Consider the following 26,529-nt stretch of genomic DNA (forward strand, 5'->3'; position numbering starts at 1 on the left):
GCACCCTCTGAGTGCCTCAGCACTAGAAAGATTTTTGTGTTCTCCTTAACATCCCATTTGTATGTGAGTTGGGTAAGTCTCCGGGACACTTAGGTCCAGTAGACAAGGAGTTTGATGCCCATGAAGTGTTAGTCTGCAAGCAGTCATCATAATTCAGTGGTAATGCATTCAAAGTGAAGACCAGTCCCCTTAAAATTGCTTTGATTGCAAACTATAGAATTGTAGCTTAAACTAACTTGGTCAAAAAAGGAAATTTATTGGCTCAAAGAATCCAAGGACCTGAATAACCAAAAGTTGAAGAGTCCAGATGTGATTGGGCCTTGGAGCCAAGGAATTCTCTCTCTCTCATGAGGTGCTCTCTCTCAGTCTCTCTCAACTTTCTTTAGATTGTCAGCCTTTTTCTCTCTACAGACTGGTTTTCTCCACACAGAGGAAAATATGTCCACCTGTAACTGTGGAGTTTTACATCTTATAACTTCTGTCACCTATAAAGGACTGATTTCACTCATCTAATTTTTAGAACCATCTCATCAGCCCTGGTAGTTAGATAACCATTCCTAGGACAACCAGATGGAAAGAAAACAAAAGAACCTGGTAGTTTCCATACTTGTCATATGGTTGAAGGAGATCATTCCCTAAACAGAGATTAGGGGGTTGGGGGAGAGTCCTGGGTGCATCCTCTATCATGCTATGACTGTACACTACTTATAATCCCACTAGGGGCCCAGTGCACGAATTTGTGCACCTTGAAAGGACCTGTGGGCCGTGAGGCTGAAGTGGGCACAGGGGTGGGTCTCAGCTCATCCTCCACGCCCCTGCCTGGCCTCTCCGCCAACGGCTCCTGGTCCCCTGTCTACCAGCAGCCCTGCCTGCTTCTGCCACCACCGCTCCCACGTGCTGATGGCACCAGCCTCACTTGCAGCTGCTGCCCTGATCACCCCCTCAGGAGCAGGGGGAGGTAGAGAAGCCCTCAAGGGCAATTGGGACTGGCACCAGGCACCGGCTGCAGGTGCAAGCGGGGCCGGTGCCAGCAGGAGGTGCAAACACCTGGTGGGACTGTGGTGCACAGGAGCAAAGAATTTTCAGTAACTACCAGAGGCTCACCCCAATGACAGCAACCACCTCCTCGCCTTAGTCTGGTGCTCCGGCTCACCTGCTCCACCAGCCAGTTGTGGCCAACACCTGCCTTGCTCTGCACACACCCCCTGGTGGTCAGCGTACGTCATAGCAACCAGTTGTTCCGCCACTTGGTCTATTTGCATATTAGGGTTTTATCTAGATCTAGATCTAGACCTAGATCTAGATGATATAGATATAGATATAGATATAGATATAGATATAGATATAGATATTAAAATGTCAAGTTTTTAAAGAAGTTTCTCTGTCCTGCAGGCTGGTGTCTTTAAGGCTCACCCTAGTCTCTCCCCTGCCAAGTGTTTATGTGCATGGTGTGTGCATTTATGCCATGCTCTGCAGGTACATGGAAAACATCACCAGAATCCGACAGTCTGCCCAGATACCATTGGAAACCCTGCCAGCTCTGTGAAACTCAGGGAACCAGGAAAGGGAAGCCTCCTGCTTGTTTCCCAAGCCCCCAGGAGCTCCACAAAGGGGAGGGGAGGGGTACCAAGCAATTTCCGCTTTAGCACCTGGTAACAGCATCTGGCGGGAGGTGAGTAGCTGCGCCCCCTCCTGTGGTGGGACATCCACACCTGGGCTCCCTGGAGTCACCTGCCAGAGTGGACAGGACACGTTGTGGGGTGAGCTTACTTCCCTGAGAAGAGCATTTGAATAGTTAGCCAAGTTGGCCTTTCAATTCCAGTGCACACATTAGGATTCTGGCTGCAGTGCAGAAGAGCACTTATCAGAGGTGACGCCTCTGGAAATGACATTCATCTTAATAGAAAGCTGCTGAGACAGAAAAAAAAAAAAAAAGGCAAGAACTCAGGAAGCAGGGGAGGGGAACACTGGGCCTGCACTGGGTCCTGGGTCCCTAACAAGAGGGTCTCCAGCCAAACAGCCAGCCCTCTGCAGGCAGGACCAAACCAGACCAAGCCTGGGACCTGGAGCTCTGAGCTGCTGAGTCCTGGGGACACTTCTGAGTCCTGGGGACACCGCTGAGTCCTGGGGACCTCACTTGTGCATTTGCTCTTCAACACAACCCTCTGGGTACAAATTATTCCTCCCATTGCCCAAAAGATGAAACTGAGGTTCAGACAGGTTAGGCCGCACGCCCACAGACACACATACAGTAAGGAGCAGAACTGGGACTCAAACCCAGGCTTGCCTAGTTTCAAAGTCTGGGTTTTAACCCCCTGAACACTGCTGCTGGGACAGTTTTCTGACCTGGGGACTCTCTGGTCCTCCTGCGCCTGTGCTGGGTAGTCAGCCCCCTCAGGAGCTCGTGAATTGAGCGATGGTTCCTAAGCCGCTAAAGAGAAATTTTTTGGTAAAAGAAAAGAAAGGAAAACATATACATTTCACAGAAAATAACTTAATTCCCAGACACCTGACCGTCAGTAAAGGTAATTTAACAAGAACCACCCACAGCTTCAAGGCCCAGAGCCCTTCTCCTCCGAGACCCTTGTTCCAGGGCCCTCAGTGCTGGCGCATACACTGCACTTATCTAGTGTGACAGGCCAGTTAGACAAATGTGCTGGGCATGCGGGAGAATAATTAGCACATGCATTAATTAGAGTGCTCTTAGTGATTTCTCTGGGAAGGACAACCATTTGTCAGCAGAGATCTGGACAGCTGGGGCCAAGCAGAACTCAGGGGGCAGCAATTCAGAAAAGGCAGTGGCACTAAGAGCGGCTATTTGAAACATGGGAGCTGCTCATGCACTTAGCCAAAGCACACCTCCATCACCATGGCAACATGGGGCCACTTCGCTGGGTTGTCAGGCAACAACATCCACGCATCTTCCATCTCACCTCCAGTGCATGTTGCCACTTCATGACATCTCTTCACTCTCCATTCACTGTTGTCCTCAGCGTTCACTAGGACAAGGATTTCTCCTGCACATAACGTTGGGAATGAGGGAGGGGACAGAATTCTCCCAGGTTGAGGTGTCAACACTACACTGGACATAGAGATATATAGCCCAGGTCTACAGGCACAAATCATAGATAGTTACAAAGCAGCTCTTTTAATTTCAGTCAATCGAAAGACTATTCAGACCAATATTGATCTGAAAGGTAAGTTTTATGAACAAATGCCAGGCCATGGTCTGCTCCAGATGTCACATGTGAATAGTCTCCAAGAGAACCAAACCAGCCTGTTGAGTGTCAGTCTCCTTCCCTGGCCACAGTCAGATGGCCTTTCTTTACATGAATAGCCATGGCAGAACCGAATTGAACTAAATAGAGATGAGGCCCCGTGTCATTATATAAATGAGGAAACTGAGAGAAGGTGAATTTGCTGTAACCTCAAAGCTGTTGATTAAATTCCACGCATGCTAAGAACCCTGAGTTATGTGCTTTACAAATCTAAATGACATTTACAGATAAGACCTTCATCCCCTAGAATCTCAAGCTAGAAGTTGATAATAAGAAAATATAAGCAGAGGTCCACAGACAGTCATACAGACTGCAAGAAACCACAATAGTATGCAGAAAGCCTCTTCCCTCTTCTAACAGAGATACACAGCACAGTGTATTATTATGAGTTTGCAGAAAAATAAAGCAAGTAACCCAGAAGTGCAGAAAACATCATGCTGTGTGCTGAGCACAACAGAGGTTGGACACAGGCTCCTTTGCCCACATATCAGCTTGATCTGCCTTACAGACTGTCTAAGGAGAAGTGGTCAGCAATGGACACAGCCTGCCCTGGGGACATTTAGTTCTGATAAAATTAAAAATTGTGATGCTCATATATGCTCAGCTGATTTTTGACAAAGTAATTGAATGAGGAAAGCAAGGTTTTTCAACAGAAAGTGTTTGAATAACTGGAATCATATCAGGGTGGAGGGGCCTTGATCCTACCCAAAAATCACACAAGACATAACCAGAATTGAGTCTTAAACATAAACATAAAAGCTAAAACTACAAAGGTTCTAGAAGAAAACATAGGAAGAAGACTTTATGACTGTGAGGAAAGCAAGGATTTTTTAAATAAGGCACAAAAAGTTTGTAAAGAAAAAAAGAATAAATTAGACTTCATCAAAATTTAAAACTTCTGCACTTCAAAAGTCACCATTAAGAAAATACAAAGGCAAGCCACAGACAGGGAGAAAATATTTGTAATACATAAATCTGACAAAGGACCTCTATCCAGAATATATAAAGAACTTATTTCCAGTCATGATAAGAAGATAACCCTATTTTTAAAATCGGTAAATGATTTAAACAAACATTTCACAAAGGTATAAAATGACCAACAAGTGCATAAAAATATGCTCACCAACATTAGTCAGCAGGGAATGCAAATTAAACAACAGTGAGAGCCTCCTGTACTCCTCTGAACATGGTCAGCAAGGGTGAACATCGGGTGAAACTCTCTCGTTGCCGGTGACAGTGTAAAGATGGCAAAATATAAATAAAAATACTTAAAAGAACTTCGGCAGTTTCTCAAGCTTAATACACACTTGACTAGCAATTCCTCTCTTAGGCATTTTTTCCAAAAGAAATGAGAACGTATATCCTATATCAGTCAGGGTTTGAACAGAGAAGCAGAACCACTAAGTGATTGATTATATGTATATAAAACTTGGAATAGTGATGACCCACTATGGGAGCTGGTTAAATACCAGTAGTCTCTGTGTTGTATTTGTTTTCTAGGACAGCTGTAACAAAGGACCGCAAACGAGTGCCTTAAAACAACTGAAACTGATGGTCTCACAGTTCTGGAGAATGAAGGTCTGAGATCAAGGTGTCAGCAGGTCCACGCTGCTGCTGAAGCCTGCCTGGTCCAGCTCCTGCTGGTGGCAAACAGTCACTGGCTGGTGTTCCTTAGCTGCAGCTGCACCACCTCCAGCTCTGTCTCCATGGTCACGTGTATTCACATCTCATGCCTCTGTCTTCACATGGCCATCTCCTTACAGGACAAGAGTCATATTGGATTAGGAGTCCACCCTACCACAGGATGACTTTTCTTACTGAATTACATTTGCAATTGTAAGGTCACATTCAAATAAGGTCACATTCTGAGGAACAGGTGTTAAAACTTCAACATGTCTTTTTGGAATACACAGGTCAATCCTAATTGCTGTTTCTGCAACTGGTATTGAAGCCTAAACTCCAAAGGGCAGACCATCAGGAAGGGAAGAGGGACAGGAAGTGGGGAAAGCAAGGGAAAACCTGAACCTATAAGAATGAGCTGAGACTAAAATGTGAGGAAACCATGAAGACAGGTTGGAGCCCATGTTTGTCACTCACTGATTTTAAGGCCAAACCTCAATGACCAGGGCTTTCTGCAAAAAATCCTGGTGGCCTCACCACAGAGCAGTCAGAGAAGCTGAAGGAGTTAACAGCAGAGGCTGGGAGAGCTGAGGGCTTAGCCCACCAGGAGAGCCAGCAGTAAGCAACCATATATGTGCAACAGAGTTATATGCCCTGCCTGCCCTGCTCAGCAGACACAGATGGCTGCCATTTCACTCCCACCTTCCTGGCCTCATAGAAAGGCCCCCTGTGGCACACACTAACCCAGAACTATGCAGGGAAGTGAACTTAGGAGAGCATGGCTCCAGCCTAAGCAAGTGGACACAATACATTACCTACTGCAGTCCACCCTTTGTCGATTCAGCACCACCCCTTTAAGCCAAACAGAAGTTAACTTCTAAAAAAGACAATGGCAAAATCATGCTTCTATCAAACATAATGAAACTTTCTCATAAAAATAAAAATGCACTAATCCTCTGCCCTGAAAAATGATATAAATCTCTTTATTCATCTTTAGGTGACATTCTTTCTGCTTCTGAGCCATAGCTCCCTGTTGGTAGCTGGCAACATAAATGCTGAGATATAAGGTTAACTACTATTAACACATATTATGTTATATAGTAGGGAATTGAATGGAGAAATAGAAAATGAGTAATATATACACAGTTATATTCAGATCAAGATAAAGAAGAAATATTCAACTCTAGTACAGTCCTCATTTCTTTAGCCAATTGCTGGCTGTTGACTAATATTTATAATTACCTTCTACTATCCATACCATAGTTTCTCTCAGCAAGTACCTCAGCTGGTCAGCTTCCTTTCATGAAGAGGTGACTGAAATCTTTATTCCTGAAGAGGCAGACCATTATCAGACCTGTAGGTATTGAATTATTGCTGTTTCCCATTGACAGGAATTACAGGACCTGGGAGCACAAACTCCTCACCCCAATGCGTAGTAGCAGTCTAGTGTCCCTTTTATAATCAGGAACAATCACCCAAGCAGAGAAAGGAACCTCCTTCTTTGCCGGTTGGTTCTCTAGCATGAGGAGACAGTAAACTCAGCTTCCGGTTTAATGGAACCATTGTTGTGTTCTCTGATGGAAGCATTGTTCCCATAGGAACTAAGGTTGCTAGACTAGAGCTAAAAGTGGCAGAGATGAGAAGCATAATCACTACTGGAACATCAGGAGTGATAGTGAGAAATCCACTCTCATTTTCACCCAGTGATTCCTGGACCCCTGAGTCCTGGCTGATTTGAGCACATACTGCATCTTGAAGGATATAACCACAGCCCTATGAGGTGTTGCCACCTTGCTGGTGTTATAAGTGAGCCTTTAAAAGTCCATTCCAGAGTTCTAATCAGACCAACTGCTTCATTGCAAGACCAATGAAGGCCATGATCATGAGTCTATTGCTAGATTTTCCTTGCTATAAAATTGCTTCCTTGATCAGAAGCAATGCTGGATAGAATTCCAGGACAATGGGATTAAGTCCAGAGATGGTGGGTTTGCAGAAGCACTATAGTCAGGGAAGGCAAGTCATTTTCCAGAGCAAGTGTTTATTCCGGTGAAGACAAAGCAATGTCCCTGCCCTGATGGGAGTGGTACATTAGAATCACCCTAAACCAGATGGCTTGCTATTCACCATCTCTAACACAGGGAATGGCACCATACTGATGCAGATTTTCATGCATGATAGGTAGAGCACTCAGCAGTAGCTAGAGCCAATTAGCCAATTAGCCTTGATGCGTGGAAATCCATGTTGCTGTGTCAATACATAACCCTACCCCCTTGGCCACTGTATTCGTAAGCCCATTGGGTAAGAACCAGCGTAGCTAACAGATGCCACCAAAACGGATCATCTTGTCGGTCTGACTATTAAGCTCCTCCTTCCTCTGCCTCAGTTGCTTTTCTAAGCATTCACATGGGACACAAATTCTCACATTTTCTGTGCATGCAGAGAAATCAATCCATATTCCTCTTTCCCAGACCTTCTTGCCACCAGGTTCCAATTAGATCCCTTCCAAGTTCCTGACTATCTGCCTAAACCATTGGCTACTCTCCAGGAGTTATTGCAGATTTGTGCTTAGGGCCATTTTTTTCCTCTGGGCAAAAGGAACATTCACTTTCACTGCTGTGTTCACCCACTGAGGAGATTATCCTTTAGCATTGTCCTCAGGGCCACCTCAGAGTGAAGCTATAGTCTGCAGATAGCCACTTTGGGTAGTACCAACATACTGTGCAAACACCTATAAACCACGCCTCAATTTTTTTCTTCCTCAGTCAACTGGTCATGAGGACATAGATTCAGATTGAAGGGAGCAGTCAACTTGGCAACAGTACTGGCTGAGGGCATGTGCTTGCTTGTGCCATGTTTTGTGTCTTCAGGTACTGCTGGAGCCTTGTCTCCTTTATCCACTCCTTCCCCATGATGATGGGGTGCTGTTGTGTGAAGCCAAATTCCTGGTGTGGGTCAGATGACACTGTTCATGATGAACAACTCAGGTCACAAGACGACATGATGGCTCATGGTATAGTGTTCAGTGTTTATTATCAATAGTAAGCCAGGTGTTTTTCCAAAGGATAATAGTTATCTTCAGAGGGTATCATAGCTTTGCTCCAAAATCCTAAGAAGTTACATTCAGGTTCACCTATAGTGGCTGTCAAAAGCTCCAAACAGCATTCCTACCTGTCACTGATGCTTCAAGCACCATTAATATCCACTGAGTCTTAATTTGTACAGCTTGCACAGCAGCCTGAATTTGTATACAGAGCCTTCTCTTATTGTAGAGTCTCACTGAAAACTGGCAGCTTTTCTGGTTATTCAGTAAATGTGTTGGGCTAGCATGCCCAAATGAAGTATATGTTGCCTCTAAGATCCGCATAGATCTTCCAGGCACTATGACTCTTTCTAGTGGAAGGAGGGGCCAGATGTAAGAACTTGTCCTTTACCTTGGAATATATAATTTTCCATGGTCTCAGAATACTGTATTCCTGAGAAATTTTACAGCAAGAGCAGGCCCCAGAATTTTGTGGAATATAAATTCACAACATGTAGACACACAGCCTGTATTATATTTGTAGCAGCTTTATTCAAAATAGCCAAAAACTGGAAATCACCCAAATGTCCACCAGCAGGTGAATGGAATAAAAAAATTGTGGTATATTCTTACAATGAAATTATCTATATATATAAAAGCTTAAGTGACTGTTAAGACCAAATGACCAGTCAACCAGTCGCTATGACATGCACTGACCACCAGGGAGCAGACGCTCAATGCAGGAGCTGTCCCCTGGTGGTCAGTGCGCTCCCACAGCCAACCTCCTGCAGTACCTCCCCCCAGCCGGTCTCTCCCCTCAGCCGGTAAGCCCTGATCGACCCTGATCAAGGACTTCACAAAAGTAGGCACTGTGCAAGATGGCCCTGATCAGCCCTGATCCCCAGCCAGGCCTAGGGACCCCACCTGTGTGCGAATTCGTGCACCAGGCCTCTAATCCTATATAATAAAAGCCTAATATGCTAGGTGTCTGGTCGTCTGGTTGTCTGTTCAACCAATCAAAGCATAATATGCTAATGTATGCTAAGGCCGCTAAACCACTCACTATGACATGCACTGACCACCAAGGGGCAGACAGTCAACCAGTTGACCAGTCGCTATGACATGCACTGACCACCAGGGGGAACACACTCAATGCAGGAGCTGCTCCCTGGTGATCAGTGTGCTCCCACAGGGGGCGCACCGCTCAGCCAGAAGCCAGGCTCACAGCTGGCAAGCAGCAGCGCTAAGGATTTCCTACTGACTGCTTAGGCCCGATCTCTAAAGGGAGCAGGCCTAAGCCATCAGTCGGACATCTTCTGAGGGCTCTCGGGCTGTGAGAGGGCGCAGGTTGGGCTGAGGACCAAGCCCCCCCACCCCCACCCCAAGTGCATGAATTTCGTGCACTAGGCCTCTAGTTCACTAATAAAAAGGGACAAACTACTGATGCACACAACATAGATGAATCTCAAAACCAATATGCTGAGCAAAAGAAGACAGACACAAAGGAATGCATGCCATATGATTCCATTTACATGAAGCTCTAGAAAAGATAAATAATATAATCTATAGTGACAGAAAGCAGATTAATAGTTGCCTGGAGCTGAGGCTGGACTGGATAGTGACTCAGGAGGAACACCAGGAAACCATATGGGGAATGTTCTATATCTTGATTTTGATGATGGTTACATGGATGTACTTATTTATCAAAACAGTGCACTTAACATGGGTACATTTTATTGTATGTAAATTGTACCTCAATAAAATTTATATTTAAAAAATTTTTGGTTTAGTAGCTCAGTAGTATTTTTCTCTTAGAGGTTAAAGTAAGTTGCATAGAATTACACAATCACTTCATTTGAAAAAGGTTCAACAAAGGAGTTTATATTAACTGAACTATGAACTGTATGGATTAGAGGATCTTCTAGCTTTGCATTTCAAATAGGTTAGAAATATCAGGTGGTGGAAATCTCCATAATTTATTCTTCCTTCACAAAAGAGCTAACCTGCTTAAAGAACAAAGTCAGGAACTCTAGCATCTTATTATATATCTCTTATTCCACTATTTGCTTTGGCCTGTATTTTACGTAGTTAGGTGGTATGATCCCCTGTCTGAGATTTTAATGTCAGGGACCAGATATCCTGAACTGGCCCAAATAATACCCAACCATGAGATTGGATTACCTGTTTAATCCCTGAAGGAGAGTGGGGGGGGGGGGGGAAGCATCTTGAAGCTAAAGGAAGGAATTAACTACAAATTAGCGAAAAGAAGGAGCAAATCAGTTAACAGTTTTCTTTTTTCCTGTTAGGAACTGATTAGGAAAGGCTTCACAAAAGTAGGTCACTGTATAACCAATACCAAATAAAATCCTAGGGACAAATTACCCCAAGTCAAGAAAGAATGGAATAGTTCTACTTAAGCCTGGATCTTAGAACACTGGGAAAGGACTTATTGATACAGGAATTCTATCAAAGAACAAGCAGTAATAGCTAACATTTACTGAGGGCTCACCTTTTACTCAAAATAGTGCTAAACATACTACATGCATTATCTTATTTAGTCCATTTTACCAAAGTAGAAACTGAGACTCACAGTAACTTACTTGCTCAATATTTAAGCTAGTAAATGGCATAACCCAAAGGAATAACTGAGCTCTTTTTCTGGTCTAGTTTTCACCTTTTATGAATTTTGCTGCAAGCTCTGCTCCTCTACTAAATTCTCAATTGGCTGGTATAAAACCTGGATACTTTCAATTATTAACACATTCTTAACAAACTAGAAATTAAGGGAAACTTCCTCAACTTGATGGAGAACATCCATGAGAAACCTACAGCTGACATCATAATTAATGATGAGAAACTAGAAGTTTTCCTGCTAAAGTCAGGAAAGATACACCACTTTTTTCAAATACTGGAAGTCCTAGTTAACAAAGCAAGACATGAAAGAAAAGAAAAGATTTATAGATTGAGAAGAAATAAATAAAACTGCTTTTATTCATAGGTGACATGATTGTCTATGTAGAAAATCTGAAACAATCAATAAAAACAAACAAACAAACAAACTTGGAACTAACCAATAATTATAGCAAGATTGCAGGAACAAGGTCAATATACAAAAGTCAATCACTTTCTTATATTGAGCAAGTGGAATTTGAAATTTAAAACATAATGCCATTTGCATTAGCACCTCTCCTTCAAAATAAAATAATTAAGCATAAATCTAACCAAATTTGTACAAGATTTATATGAGGAAAACTACAAAACTCTGATGAATTAAATAAAAGGATAAGGCAATAAAGGGAGAGATACTCCATGTTCTTGGGTAGGAAGACTCAATATTGTCAAGATGTCAATTCCTCCCAACCTGATATATAGATTCAATGCAATCTCTACCAATGCAAAATTCTACCAATTATATTGTGGATGTTGACAATTAAATTCTAAAATTTACATGGAGTGGAAAAAGATCCATAATAGCTAACTCAGTATTGAAGGAGAAAAACAAATTCAGACACTGCCTGACTTTAAGACCTAACTAAAAAACTACAGTAATCAAGACAGTTTTTATTCTTTGGCAAAGAATAGACAAATAGATCAATGGAACAGAATATAGAGCCCAGAAATCAACCTACATAAATATAGTCAACTGATTTTTTTAAAATTTATTTCTTTTTGTATTTTTATTGTGATATAATGTATATATAATATTATATTAGTATCAGGTATAGAATAGAATGACTTGATATCTGTATAATTACAAATCACAACAGGTCTAGCTAACGTCCAACACACACATACTTACAATTTTTGTTCTTGTGATCAGAACGTTTTTAAAAATATTTTTATTGATTTCAGAGAGGAAGAGAGAGGGAGAGAGAGATAGAAACATCAATGATGAGAGAGAATCATTGATTGACTGCCTCCTGCACACCCCCTACCGGGTATCTAGCCCGCAACTCAGGCATATGCCCCTGACCAGAATCAAACCCACAACCCTTCAGTCCACAGGCCGACGTTCTATCCACTGAGCCAAGCCGGCTAGGGCTGTGATCAGAACTTTTAAGATCTACTCTCTTAACAACTTCCAAATATATGATAAAGTATTATTAACTATAGTCATCATCTGTATATTACATCTCCATGACTTATTTTATTATTTATTTTTTATTTCTCAATTACAGTTGACATTCAATATCATTTTATATTAGTCTCAGGTATACAGCATAGTAGTAAGAAACTTACATAATTTGCAAAGTGATCCCTCCCAATATTCTAGTACTCACTTAGCACTATACATAGTTATTACAAATACTAGAGGACCAGTGCATGGATTCATGCACTGGTGGAGTCCCTTGGCCTGGCCTGTGCCCTCTCACAATCTGGAACCCCTCAGGGGATGTCAGATAGCCAGTTTCAGCTCAATCTCCACAGGCCCAATCCAGACAGGAGGGAGCTCGATCCTGTGCATTGAGCATCCATCCCTTGGTAGTCAGTGCACAGCATAGCGATTGTCAACTGGTCATTCGGTCATTTGGTCACTTAAGCTTCTATATATATATATATAGATTATCTATAGTCAACTGATCTTTGGCAAAGAAGCAAAAACAATACAATTGAGAAAAGATCATCTTTTCAATAAATGGTGCTGGAACAACAACATTTTTGCTATATGCAACATTTTTTGTTATGTGCAAAAGAATGAATCTAGACACTGACCTTAAATTCTTCACAAAATTACCAACACATTAGTCTCTTTGCGTTTTCTGCTTCTTGTAAATCTTTAACAATGAGTCCATGGATCTGAAACAAATCAAAATCTTAAAGGAATTTCAGATCAACTATTTTTAGAGATGTGTGGTGACTAGAGTTCTAAGTAATTTGTTAGAAGAATGATCCAGGATCTTCAACTGACCTATTAAAAGAATCATGGAATTATATACAGTACCTAGATCCTAAAAATGATCAGATGACAGTTAGGCAGAAAGACTAAATGTTATGTATTCTCTATCTTCTCTCATTTATTCACTCACTCAACAAATAATTATTGAGCATACATACCACTGGTTTGGTACTAAGCAAAATAGACTCAGTCAATGGTAATATTGGTTAGAATAAAATGTATCTGCTATAAGCAGAAAAAGCAAAACAGTAATGGCTTAAATATTAAACTTTATTTTTCTCTCATTTATAAAAAATTGTGGCAGTACGCGAACCAGGACTGGTGTGGCCACTCCAAGGTCATTAAGAACCCACAGGCCAATTCTTCTTCTGCTCTATCAACATGACATGTGGCTACCATCTCATTGTCACTTGATTGTCCATTGTGGCTCTGGTGTTTCTGCCATCTGTTCTTCACTTTAGGAAGCAAGAAGGAGAAAGAATGAGAAGAGAAAAGAGGAATCGCCCTTTCAAGAGCTTTCCTGGAAATCCTACCCTGCAATTTCAGCTTCCATCTCATTGGCCAAAATGCTGTCTCATGGGCTTCCTCCCTTCAGAAGAGACTAGGAATGTAGTCTTTTGACCATGCACATTACTGCCCTGGTCGAGTCTGGGATGAATGGTAAATGGATAATAGAGTAGACAACTATTTTCAGTCTTTTTAACAGAGGATATTGGAAAAATCTTCCCAGAAGAAGTGACACCAAAGATGAAACTGAAAGATGAGTATATATTAGCTTGGCAAAGAGATGAGAAAGGGGGAAATTGCATGTTTAAAGATCCTGAGCAAGAGCAAGATCACAATGCAATTGAGGAACTGAAAAAACTTCCACTTAGCTGGAAACTAGATTGAAGAGGTGGTGTGGGAGGTTCCACAGGAACCATGTTACAAAGGGCCTTGCCAGTTTCATCAAGGAGTTTATTATAATTATTATTACTAGGGATCTGTACGCGAAATTTGTGCACTGGGGGTGGGGGGCCTTCCCTCAGCCAAGCCTGCCCCCTCTCACAGACTGGGAGCCCTCAGGGGATGTCCCCATGGGGAGCGGGCCTAAGCCGCAGTCTGGCCTCCCTCTGCAGGAGGAAACTGGGCAGATCAGGGGAAGGCACCAGCCCCATCACCCCGCTGTTGCAGCCACTGCCAGCCACCACAGCAGCCAAGGTGTTTTCATCAACACGGACTCCAGTCCCTTCACCATGAAAAAATGACAACTTTCTTTAGGCATTTTCAAGATGTGTCTTTCATAGGATATGACATTTCTTTCTTTCTTTCTTTTTTATCTTCACCTAAGGATATGTTTCCATTGATTTTTTAAAAAGATATATTTTTATTGATTTTTTTACAGAGAGGAAGGAAGAGGGATAGAGAGTTAGAAACATCAATGAGAGAGAAACATCAATCAGCTGCCTCCCTCACTCCCCCTACTGGGGATGTGCCCGCAACCAAGGTACATGCCCTTGACCGGAATCGAACCTGGGACCCTTCAGTCCACAGGCCGATGCTCTATCCACTGAGCCAAACCAGTCAGGGTTCCATTGATTTTTAGAGAGTGTGGAAGAGAGAGGGAGAGACAAAGAGAAACATCAATGTGAGAGGGACACTCTGATTGGTTGCCTCCTGCATGAGCCCTGACCTGGGCCCCAGCCAGGGAGGAGCCTGCAACCTAGGTACATGCCCTTGATCATAATCAAACCCGGACCCTGTGGTCAGCAGGCTGAGGCTCTATCCACTGAGCCAAACTGGCTAGGACAGGATATAACATTTCTTAGCCCCCTCCAGCAGCGGACCTTCATTTTTTCCTCCAGGAATGTGGTGGAAAAACCCTAGATCGCCTTCTTGGATTCTTATAACTCAAGTTACCAAGAACACTGCAAGTGGCAGCGTACAGGGAGCTTAGCCAATGAGCAGTCAGAAGAAAAGGTGTTTACGCTCGAACTGGTTTAGCTCAGTGGCTAGAGCGTTGGCCTGCAGACTGAAGGGTCCCAGGTTTGAATCCTGTTAAGGGCATATACCTTGGTTGGGGGCACATACCCAGTGGGGAGTGTGCAGGAGGCAGCTGATCGATGTTTCTCTCTCATCGATGTTTCTGACTCTCTATCCCTCTCCCCTTTTCTCTGTAAAAAAAATCAATAAAACATATTTTTTTAAAAAGAAAAGAAAAGGTGTTTCCTCTGCAGCTCATGCACAGAGGACCCCCTGCGTTGTGTCCACTGGGCTAGGGGCATGTACCCACCACAGGGGGGCTGGGGGGCATGCCTCCAAGGCCAGCAGCCAGCCCCGTGTTGTGGGCGCCGGGCTTGGGGATGTGCGGAGACCTGGACTGCATGCACGGCAGCCACTGGGTCTCTGCACGCCACCAAGGCCTGCAGTCAGCCCCTTGTTGTGGGCGCCAGGCTGGGGGGCATGAACCCAGTCCGCCGCTTGGTGCCAGTGCATGCACAAGCAGCCACAGGATGGGAACATCTGCTTGGCACCTGTGCCCATAAGCCCAGAGTGGCCGGGGGCGTCCTGGGACCCCGGCTGCTCAGGGCCTATGCACGGGCCTACGGGCTAGGAACAGCCTGGGTCCCAAGGATGTTCCCGGGACTCAGGCCACTTGGCACCTGTGTATGCAAATTAACCCGCCATCTTTGTGGTGTTAATTTGCATACTCACTCCTGATTGGCAGGTGAGCATAGCAGAGGGACAGTCGATTTACATGTTTCTCTTTTATTATATAGGATTTTATTCCCATCACCATTTATCCTCTCTATGCCCTCTTCCATGTCCACCCCCCACCATCACCGCCATCAATGAGTTTTGAAATGATCCTGGGGACAAAGAGAAGCCACAGGATTGAAGAGGAGGAGTCTGGCAACTGGATTTGCATTTTAGAAGACCTCTCTGGCTACAACATGAACAGATTAGGGAGGCCAGCATGAAGACAGGAAGAGCAGCTGGGGGTCCATTTCAGAAATCTGTGGAGAAAAGATGGTAGATTATGATTGGTGGGTAGCAATGGCATTGGCCAGAAGTTGGTGGATTTGAGGGCTATTTATTTAATAATCACTACAATGCTTAGTGTGGAGTAGGGGGTAAAAAAAAAGGAATCAAGAATAATTCTCAGATTTCTGACAACATTCTGAATAAATGTCAGTGCCACTCCCTGAGATCTTCCTCTAAGACACTTTCATTGTAAGTATTGTTAGAGTGCTTTGTCAGGGATCACTCAGGCACATAGCTGAAGTTCCCAGTGCTTGGTTGACTTTGGCTATTCTTGAGGGAATCTATATATATAAAAGTTTAATATGCAAAGTGTCCCCTCGGGAGTTCAACCAACCAGGAGTTTGATCGCTCTCTATGATGTGTGCTGACCACCAGGTGGCAGCACAGAATGAAGGAAGGCCCCAGCTGGCAGCCAGCAGCTGTTAGGGACCCTACCCAAGCACAAATTTCATGCACTGGGCGTCTAGTATTTGATAAGCACCATAGCACCCAAACAACCCACTTGACAGTACTATTGAGATGTGTAAAATTAGACTTGATGCAGGTGTATGTGTATTAAAAATGAACGCCCATCTTCTATGGTCTCCTGATAGGAGATGGAATCGAGGTAGATGTGGTCTGTGAGCAGCAGGAAGGCACAGGGTGTAGACTCAGTGAGTGAAGAACTGAATTACAAGCTTCATTTCCCCCAAATAAATAGCCACAGGGGATTCCCAGATCTAGATTAGAGGTTCTGCACCTTACTGAATTACAACCCCTGCAACCAAAGAGCATTCATGCCACAGAGAGTGGGGGAGAACTTAGAGAGGTGGTCGAGTGCCCCTGAGGACACCATTGGTGCAGACAACTAGGTTTCTTAGGGAAAAGTAGGGAGGAGAGAGAAAAGTTTCTTTGCTTGTTTTTTATGTTTTATTGTCGGAAATTATACAACAAGCAAGCAAATAGAGGACTCATTAAATAACTGGACATTTAAAGATTCAAAAGTTAAATTTCTTCCTCTGGCAAAATGACCCTGACCACAGGAACAGAGTATATATAGCATTAACATGGTTTTTGGTTCTGTTTTTCTTTTGTAACTAGCTGAAAACACATTGTTTGTGGTGTTAAGTGGATTTCATAACTAATACAGAATGTGGCTAAATTTATATTACTGTGATAATTTTAATTTAACTTCCTGACTCCTACAGGCTTAATTGTCCATTTTTAACACTGAATTAGGCATAAAGTCCCAATATTACTAATAGGAAATGCTCACATTCCCTTTTGACTGTGATTAGGTTTTGCTCATCATTCCTGAATGTTGTATTAAGTCTATTTTAAAGATATCCCAAGAGACCCTTTTATGTTTACTTCATTTGAAGAAAAACAGATGTTCTCACATATCCTGAGAAATATTACAATTTACATTGTATTTGAAGGGTGTTGAAAACCACTTAGAGATCTATCTAGGTGGCCACAGGGTTTAGGTAATCTACAACATCTGATGGTGTGGATTATTATAAAATTAAAGGGCTATTGCCTGAAAATAAGTTCCTGGAAAGAGGCCAGGAGCCCAAAGGGGTGCTAATGTGTCACAGAAAGAAATTCGATGGCGAGCTTTTTAAAACATCCCAGGCCTCTGAACACATCCTGATGGATGAGGCCTTCCCAACACGAGGGTGGCTTCCACAGGGCTCAACACAGGGCCAAGCCAGGAGGAGCCACTGGGCAGGGCAGCAGCTGGAGGCCTGGGCCGCTTCCCACCCAGTAAAAGATGTTCCTGACTCCCATTCCACCCTAGGCTCAGAGGTTACTCCTGCCTCTGTCCCTGCTGAAGCATCCAGGCTCAGGAACAAGCAAAAATAAATGAGACACTTTCTGCCCCAGTGCCCGAGAAGACACTCACCACCTTCACTTTGGCCAGTGCAATGTGGCACAATCAAACTAATAGTCACAGAACACTAGTTAGAAAAAAGGTAACATACAGCAAGTGTGATAAATGCTCAGGCAACTGTACCATGTGCCCGGTATCCAATGTCTCACTTAATATGGGCAAAATACTGTTATTGCTCTCTTTAAAGATGAGGAGAGTGAGTGACTTGGCTGTAGTCACACAGTAAGTTAAAACAAGGAAATCAAAGCCAGACCTATCAGACTCCAAAGCCAGAGAGACTGAGTTGTTCTATGGAGGCCCAGGGGGCTTAGGCACCCAGGCAAAGGCCACATGTCAACCTGAAGGAGCAAGATGGCAAACCCAAGAAAGAGGACAGCCTTCCTACAGCTTGTGGTGTGCCATAACCAATCCAGAACCGATTTGACCACAGGGGTGTCCCTTCACTCCCCAGCCAAGGGATAGTCCCCACAGCCTGACACTAGCTCAGAAGGGGGAGTAGCAGTATAGTGACTAACAAGATTAATGTCAGGAATGGCATTGCTCACACAGTAAAATGAACACATTGACAAGCCCTGAGCTTCCTAACAGGAACCAGGGACTATAAGCTAAACAGAGACATTCTGCTAAGTACCCAGTGGCAAGCAGTCTTCTCAAAGGCACCCTAGAAATGTTGTAGAACCACTACCAGTAGTTCCCAAGTCTGGGATTGTACCTTCTGGAGTATCTGCAAGAGCCTATTACCAGCTGTAAACTGTGTGCTGGGTCCAAGAGTATTCCTTCCACTCAGGGGTATTTTCCCACCAAGCCCCCTCACCAGCGCACTCCTCTCCCAAGCAGAGGCAGGGAGAGCAGGAGAGAATGAGTGAAGCACCCCAAAATGAACCAATCACCCTGAATGATGACAAAGTCACTCACCACACTAGTTTCCATGCATGTGGGTGAAACCCCACACTTACTCAAGTGGGCCTCTCCTTGCCCCACCCCTTCACTCCTGTACCATGAAAAGCCTTTCTGGGAGGAGGGAATATAGCTCTTCCCTGCCCAGGTGTCTTTTTCAGGAGACAGTAGAAAGAATCACCTGGCTTCTCCCACCAAAGGAACAGAAAGATGTTCCAAGCTTTGTGGATCTGAACACTCAGCTCAGGTCTTTTCCTTTAAGGTTAGTAGGTCCCACTACGCTTAGGTCCCACAACCTGGGTACCATTTATAAAGAGTCAGAGCTGGGAGTTAACCTCCACGGTGTTCCTTTCAGGGAAATCCCAGCTATTCAAGGCAAGGCAGGTAAGTCTCCCTTTGTTGTGTGCTAGGAGTATGGCCCATGATTCAGGTTTATGGAACAGAGCTTTAGAAGTAACTTAGTTCAGAAGTAGGTGGAGTTGAAAGTACATCCTGAGACCACTAGGTTCCCAACACTGCTCTGGGAGCTTATGCTCTTAAAACTGCTGCATGAGGCCCTGAACCCAATTAGATCTCTCTCTCTCTCTCTCTCTCTCTCTCTCTCTCTCTCTCTCTCTCCTCTCTCTCTCTCTCTCTCTCTCTCTCTCTCTCTCTCTCTCTCTCACACACACACACACACACACACACACACACACACACACACACACACAAACACACACCCTGTACTAGCACTAGAGAAAGCCAACCACTTAAAAGTTCCCTAAGGTACCTAAAGATTTCCCAAATTCAGAGATTTTCAGGTTCTCCCATGAACACCATGAGCAGTTTCTGTTGACTTCCTCTATTGTATAATGATATTTTTTCCTTTTGACTTTTTTTGTTTCTGTTGACTTCCTATCTACTTATATAAAAACCATGGGTGGTGTTCATCACGTCCAGAACCGCTGTGACCAAGCGGGAGGAAGTCAGTCCTGCAGGGGTTGTCTTGGCAATGGCTGTGCCCTCCCCCAAGCTGTTTCCTGTAAGGGAGGGGTTTGAGACAGGAACCTGCCCTTAGAGCGTGGAGGCAGATCTTTCTAAAGCAGGGGTGGGCAAACTTTTTGACTCGAGGGCCACAATGGGTTCTTAAACTGGACCGGAGGGCCGGAACAAAAGCATGGATGGAGTGTTTGTGTGAACTAATACATGTTAACACTGCTGCTGGTGAAGGAGCGGAGGGGAGAGCAAGAGAACCCTCCGCTCTTTCGGCTCCGCGGGCCGGATCCGGCAGTTTGCCCACGGCTGTTCTAAAGTGTGCCATGCGCCAGCACGGCCAGGGGTGAACCTGAGTGGGGGCAGCTGAAAAGCTTAGAAAAGACAGACAAGAGAATGAAAGCTGGGTCTCAGTGGGACACTGCTTCTCTGAGAGGCAGCGACCATGCCCACAGCCATGCCTTTATTTTATAGCAGATGCTACGAGGCAAAGTAAGGGCGTCACCAAGATGTTTACAACATTCTCCTGGGTTTCAATCCTACTCTACTACATGCACCTGAACTCTATCAAGCCTACTTCACTCAGGCACGTGGGGCCACATCTTTGGACCATAGGTTCAAGCTTACAACTACAGCTGTTGGCTATAATTGTGCTGGGAGGGCCCTGCCCTCCAAGCTGGGACTTGCACGTGGCAATGAGAGGACTGTGCCCTCTCATCAGTCCAAGGCTTGAACCTGTCCAAAACACTGTAGCGTCTCCCCACAATAAAGTTTTAATTCTGTTTCTTTGTTACTAATGTTGTGGCCCCACCCCATAACAAAGAAACAATTTCCGGAGGATAAGGCCCAGGAATCAGGATTTTAAAAAGATTCCCAGGTGATTCTAATGTGCAGCCAAGGTTGAGAACCTCTGCTTTAGATAATATTAAAAATATATCTAAACATGCAATTCTTTGTCCAAAAAATGAGCATGTTCAAAAAAATTAAATGAAGAAAATTTGGATATACTCGATGGAGATTTTCACACATATTTGAGTGATGATTACATTGATTCCACAGATGATGCTGAAAAAGAAAATTTTCCCATGGAATTTCTTAATAGTATTACTCCTTCGGGAATGCCGTGTCATAAATTAAAATTGAAAGTGGGTGCAATCATCATGCTACTGATAAATCTCAATAGTAAATGGGGTCTTTGTAATGGTACCAGATTTATTATCAAAAGATTATAACCTAACATTATCGAAGCTGAAGTATTAACAGGATCTGCAGAGGGAGAGACTGTTCTGATTCTAAGAATTAATTTGTCCCCATCTGACACTGGCCTCCCATTTAAATTGATTCAACAACGGTTTCCCATGATGCCAGCATTTGTGATGACTATTAATAAATCACAAGGACAAACTCTAGACAAAGTAGGCATATTCCTACCTGAACCTGTTTTTGAATATGGTCAGTTATATGTTGCTTTCTCTCAAGTTTGAAGAGCATGTGATGTTAGAGTTAAAGTTCTAAGTACTTCATCACAAGGGAAATTAGTCAAGCACTCTGAAAGTGTTTTCACTCTTAATGTGGTGTACAGGGAGATATTAGAATAAGTTTAATCACTTTATCAGTCATTGTTTGCATCACTGTTGTTTTTATATCATGTTTTTGTTGTTTTCATATCATGTTTTTGTCGTTTTTATATCATGCCTCTGTTGTTGTTATATCCTTTTGTTACTGTTTATTTATTAATAAATGTATATATTATTTGCATATACATTTTACTAATTTCCTTTCATTTCTCACACTTCTATTATAGAGAAAGGGAAAATTCATTATTAAAATATCTCTGCTAATTAATTCCCTTTTTAAAAAAAATATTTTATTGATTTTTTACAGAGAGGAAGGGGGAGGGATAGAGAGTTAGAAACATCGATGAGAGAGAAACATTGATCAGCTGCCTCCTGCACACTCCCCACTGGGGATGTGCCTGCAACCCAGGTACATGCCCTTGACCAGAATCGAACCCGGGACCCTTGAGTCTGCAGGCCAGTGCTCTATCCACTGACCCAAACCGGTTAGGGCAATTAATTCCCTTTTAATGTGCACAAATTTCATGCACAGGGCTACTAGTATTCTATAATGCCAAAGTTCACAGTGAAGGGAGATCTACATAGTTCCTTCAGGCTCATCTAGCCATGTCATTACACTCCCTTTTCCCAGGGCTCTGGGATGGGAGGGGAGAGAGGGCCAAAGATGCAGTGATGGAAGAGAACCACAGAGCTACCCACAGCTGGAGCCAGTGCTGTGATGGAAAGTAATTTCTGACTCTTTTCTGGCTGCCTCTTGACTCACCAGCCTTCCCCAGACTAGGGGAGTGGGGATATATAATTTTCTTACTATGGGGTTGCAATATTACCTCATTAACTCATTTCTTTGTGGCTTGCAGGAAGGAAGCCTCGTATCCCCCAATGTCACTTCCCCTTTCCCAACCTCTCTGTCACTCCGTTTAATCTGTCTCTTACCATGCCCCTGCAGCCTGGTGTCCTAGAACCTCCTCCTCTATAGGAAGTTACTCTTTCCCATCACCACCACTAGCACCCCCGTTTCCCACCCCCCATCCCCAGAAGATGTCTCTTTTGGTGTCTTGGAAATTCCAGCACCTCAGGTTTCAGTCAAATGCACATGGAGCCTCTCCTCTGCCCAACCTTTGCCAATTTGGAATTGGAGAAAATGAAAAGCAAAAAGGAAGCTTTGGGGGCTCATATACCTTAGGCTGGTTGGGGGGAAAGTTGGCCTTAGGCACATCCAGAACCAGAACCAATGTCCTCAGGATGCTCCTTGCCTCCCACTTGGCATCTCTGTGGATCTGCTTCTTCCTCTTCACCTGGAGCTGGGCTCTGGGTGGGGCAAGAGCAGTGTGGTGGTAGGTGTTTTGTTCCAGTTCAGACTCCCAAGCAGTGAGGTCCTCCAAAGTTATCTAGAGAAGCATCCAGTCTAGCCTGACCCGAAGGAAACGTTCTTCCTCTAAACATGGCTTTGTTCCTGGACCTTACATAAATTACAACTGAAATACAGAACAACCATCATTCATAACTGAATGAAATCTGGCTTAATGGAAGTCCTACAATTAGAGAAGTAAAGAAGAAAGCACATTGAGAATGGTAGGAAGGGCGGAGTTGTGGAATGGGCTGGACCAATACCCACGTGTGCTGTGTTTTTAGTTAGGAGGGATATCTCCAAGGCCTCCCTTAGAAACATCCAGTCTAGCCTAACCCCAAGCCCAGGGTTCCAGAGCTAGGAAGAGAAGTTCCTCTAATTTCGGGCTATAAAAACCAGCAGGGTTGGTGGCTGAGCAACACAGAGGCTGTGGGAATCCCAGGTGTTCCTCTTAAAGGACCCACGTATTGCTTACATGGTACTACTTCCTCGGAACTCCAGTGCCCAGCAGCAGTTTTGGGAGAATCCAAGGACATACAGGGAGGAACTGCACTGTTTGGCATCAGAGTTCCTGCTTTCTCCCAGACAGTGGTGCTCACAGGGGTCATTGTTCCTGGGCTGGGATCTCCACAATTCCAGAGTTAACTGGCAGTCATATCTGCATTTCCATCAGTGTGGCCAACACTGTTCACTCCACCATAATAATTCCCTGAGACCCCACCCTGGATACAGAGTTTAAAACAATGGTTATAAGGTTGCTCAAGGATCTTAAGGAGAGCTTCAAGAGCTCCTAGTGAGACTTTCAAGGATCTTAGTGAGAATTTCAAAGACATAAAAAAGCACCAGTCATGAATTAAGCAACACTAACTGAAATAAAGAAGAATTTATAGGGATTCAATAGTAGAGTAGAGGATTCTGAGAATCAAATCAACAATTTGGAATATGAGGATGCAAAAAAAAAACAAAACACCCAATCAGAAGAACAAAAAGAAAAAAGAACCCATAAATATGAAGATAGTGTAAGGAGTCTCTGGGACAACTTCAAGTGTACCAACATTCACATTATGGGGGTGCCAGAAGGAAAAGAGAGAGCAAGATATTGAAAACCTACTTGAAGAAATACAGGAAACTTCCCCTACCTGGTGAAGAAATAGACTTACAAGTCCAAGAAGTACAGAGAGTCCCAAACAAGAGGAACCGAAAGAGGACCACACCAAGACACATCATAATTAAAATGCCAAGGGTTAAAGACAAAGAAAGACTCTTAAAAGCAGCAAGAGAAAAGCAGTCAGTTACCTACAAGGGAGCACCTATACAACTGCCAGTTGATTTCTCAACAGTTGATTTCTCAACAGAAACTATGCAGGCCAGCAGCGAGTGGCAAGAAACATTCAAAGTGATGAAAAGTAAGGACCTACAATCAAGATTATTCTACCCAGCAGAGCTCTCATTTAGAATTGAGGGTCAAATAAACAGCTTCACAGACCAGAAAAAGCTAAAGGAGTTTCTTTAGGTCCTGAGCATTCTTATAACCATTGTTTTGAACTCTGTATCCAGTATTTTGCTTACTTCATTTAATTTATTTTTCTTTCTGGAGATTTCTTCTGTTCTTTCATTTGTGGCAGGTTTCTTTGTCTCCACGTTTTGGCTGCTTCCCTATGTTTGTTTCTATTTATTAGGTAGAGCTGCTATGTATCCTGGAATTGGTAGAGTGGCCTTGTGTATTAGGTGTCCTGTAGGGCCCAGTGGCTCAGGCTCCCTGGCTACCTGAGCTGGGCACTCTAGGTGTGCCCCTGTGTAGGCTATGTGCAGAGTCTTGATGTAGTTGAGCCTTGATAGCTGTTGGTGTCACTGGGAGGAGTTGACTTTCAGCCAGTTGGCTAGAAGGACCAGCTGTGTCTATAATGGAAGAGCTGCTGTACAGGAGACACCCCTATGGGGCAGGACTTGCTTCAGTGAGGTTGTGATGCTCACTGAGTATGCCCCTTGAATGTGTTGCTTGTGGATGTGTAGAGATGTAATCTGGTAATGTCTGAAGCTGTCCACCAGGCGCACTGGCTCTGGGGCCTCCGGGGAGGTGTAAATTTAGCCACTGCCTGGAGCCACCCAGTAGGAGCTACCAAGAGATCTGCAGGTAGTTGCTATTTGTATTGGGCTTAGAAGTACCCAGGTGAGGCCAAGCTGTGAAACAAGGCAGGCTGATGCTAGTGCAGAGTCTTGGGCCTCTTATTATTATTATTATTATTACTATTATTATTTGTAAATATATTTTTATTGATTTCAGAGAGGAAGAGAGACGGAGAGAGCGAGAGATAGAAACATCAATGATGAGAAAGAATCATTGATCGCTGCCTCCTGCACGGCCCCTACTGGGGATCGAGCCCGCAACTGGGCATGTGCCTTTGACTGGAATCAAGCCAGGGACCTTTAAGTCCGCAGATGGATGCTCTACCACTGAGACAAACCATCTAGGGCTCTTGGGCCTCTTAATGATAGGTATGGGGCACACTGATGCCAGCTGCTGCTTGTTTTAAGAGACTTTAGGTAAGTCTGAAGCCTGAGCCAGGACAGGCCATTCATATGGAAAAGCAGCTGCAAACAGCTTGGTTGAATGTGCAAATTGGATGGCCTCAGGGAATCATCATGGTAGAGTGAACACTGAGCCACCCTTCTGGAAACTCAGATATGGCTGCCAGTCAGGTCTGCACAGGGAGGAGGTCCCAACACAGAAACAATGACTCCTGCAAGCACCTCTGTCTGAGAGAAAGCCACCCCTGAGTTCCTGCCCTGACACCAGACGGCCCAGTTCTTTCTCCTATGACCCAATGCTGCTGCCCAGCACGGGAGCTCAGAGGTGCCAGCCCTTTAAGATGGATTGCCTGAGTCTCCAGCAGCCTCCATGTCACTCAGCCATAATCCCTGCTGGGTTTTACAGCCTGAAGTTACAGGGACTTCTTTTCCCGGCTCTAGGGGTCTGGTGTGGGTCTGGGACACCCTGCTTCTCACAGGAGGCCTCTGCAGTGGAGATATCCACACATGGGTGTCAGACCAGCCTGGTCTACGCCTCTGCCCCTCCTACCAGTCTCAGTGTGCTTTCTGCTGTACTTCTCTCATTGTAGTACTTCCATTCAGGTGGTTCTGAATAATGGTTGTTCTGTATTTTAGTTGTAATTTTGATGTGGTTGTGGGAGCTGGCAAATACCAGCATTTCCCTACATCACCATCTTGGCTCTCTTCACAGTATGTTTATAAGTGCTGCATTTATAAGAGGCAAATATTAAAAACAGTCTAACTATTTATCAAGTAAAGATATAAGCAAATTTTAGGTTATGTATCCAACAGACTGCTACTCAGCCATAAAAATGAAAAAATAACTACTGATCTATTCAACAACATCAACGAATCTTATGAACATTATGTCTAACAAAGAAGTCATACATAAAAGAATACATTCTATATCATTCTATTTTGTGAAGTTTTAGAAACAGGCAAAATTAACCTGTCGTGAGAGAAATCAGGACTGACAAGAAAAGGACACGAGATCGTTTTCAGGGTGGTAAAAATGTCTTTTATTTTGATAGGGTAGTTTTATATACATCTACAGCACAGTTGTCAAAACTCTTTGAACTATACACTTAAAATGTGTGGAATTTGCATCATGTAAACAGTACCTCTGAAAGCAAATGCACTATTTATATAGTTATGCCCCTGCAGTCAGGTTTCTGTTAATATGGCCAAATGCAATCCCTCACTGATTCAGGAAGAATAAAACAGGGTAAAAAATAAAAATAATAAAGGTGAAATGAAGGCACAACAGAAGGCAGCGTGGTACACAGTGTGACCTCCTTTGAAGCCCTTCAATCTTTAGAAGCATAGTAAAATCAATGCATTAATAACATTGACTACGTGGTTTCAATGGATTTCTTGTGCAGGTGAGTGGAAGGCTACTGGAAAGACAGAGCTTTGTGAGCAGGTGGTGTTGGCTGAAGATAGAGTACATGTGCTTATTCCTGAGGGGACACTC

Source organism: Myotis nattereri (assembly GCF_964212035.1).
Source record: "Myotis nattereri genome assembly, chromosome: 2".
Lineage (NCBI taxonomy): Eukaryota > Metazoa > Chordata > Mammalia > Chiroptera > Vespertilionidae > Myotis > Myotis nattereri.